The sequence below is a fragment of the Echinops telfairi genome, unplaced genomic scaffold (genome assembly GCF_000313985.2).
Source record: "Echinops telfairi isolate 266 unplaced genomic scaffold, ASM31398v2 ScPeMD7_1;HRSCAF=3_0, whole genome shotgun sequence".
NCBI classification, from domain to species: Eukaryota; Metazoa; Chordata; class Mammalia; order Afrosoricida; family Tenrecidae; genus Echinops; species Echinops telfairi.
In genome coordinates, this window is record NW_022103896.1 from 17,047,618 (window position 1) to 17,049,083 (window position 1,466).

The following is a 1,466-nucleotide window of genomic DNA, read 5'->3' on the forward strand; positions in this document are numbered from 1 at the left end:
CCGCAGGGCCATGGGCCAGTGAGGGGCATCACGTCTCATAGTGGGGCTGGCCATGTGGTCCTCTCTGTGGACTGGCTGCTCTATTTGGAGACCCTAATTATTCTTAAGAATGAACACATGACAGTCCCTGGTGACCATCACTGGACCAGGGATGAGCAAGTGATGAAATAGCCCTATCAGATGGAAAACAAGAACTTCCATTCCATGTTGGCAGTGACTAAGTAAACCTATAGCCTTCATCTTTACTGGTAGCCAGCTCCAGGGTGATGCTAATGTTGGGGATGGTCAAGCAGAGGATCACACTGTCTTGTGCTTTGATGGTGGGAATAGAGTGTATAATAATAATAACAAAATGTGTTTCGGTTACTTTATCATTCTTTGTTCTTGCTCTTCCTGGACACACTACCCACCCCTGACCAGCATGGGCCATGTGACATGCTCTCACCAATGGACGTGAGTGCACGTGACATTTCTTCTTCTTGCACAGAAACTGGATGTAGTGTGACTATATCCCTCTTGATTCTGCTGCCTCCCATGAGAACTGCCTGGTTTGGAAGTGGCTACTCCTTCAGCAGGGGCCCGATTGAAAGGACACAAGAACTTAACTGGGCTGAGACCTGCTGATTCTGGTCAAGCCCAACTGAGTCCACTGGAGACCAAGCAAGTTCAGTGAGCAAAAAATAGACTGTAATTGTAAGTCTATGAGAGTTTGAATTGTTTGTTATGCAGCATAACCCAGTGAGAGCTAACTAATACACAAGGCTGTGGAGCAGATGAATTCACCCAGGATATCTGTAATTTCAGATAATCAGGTAAAATTTTATTTTTACCTCCTCTTTCTTGCCTTTAAAAAAAAAATCATTGTATTGAGGACTCTTACAACTCTTATCACAATCCATATATCCATCCATTGTGTCAAGCACATTTGTACATATTTTGTCATCATCCTTCTCAAAACATTTTCTTTCTACTTGAGCCCTTTGAAATTTTTCTAACCATCTAAACAATCGTTAGCTATGGTTTCTTGTCACATGAAAATAAAATGAGCTACTCTGAATGCTAAGCCCTTCATGACTGATTTTCCCCTCCAATCTTATTTCTTTAAACATCCCAAGACTTAGTACCACTTTCCTCCCATGGAGATCCTCTGCTCACCTGACAAGCTTAGACTTTCCCTTTATAACCTTTACATTTTAGAAGAAGTCTGCTTTAGCTCTCTTGGGGACAGTTTGCCGGTATTTCCCTACCCGCCCCATAGGACTTCCCATTTTTCCTTTACTATGGCTTTTATCCCATCGCATTGTGACAAAAGCACAACAAACACAACAGCCCCCTACACACACACACACACACACACACACACACACCCACTCCTAGAGTCAATTCTGACACGTGGTGACTCATAGATACCTACAGGACAGGGTGGAACTGCCCTGTGTGTTTCTGAGACTCTAACTCCTTATGGA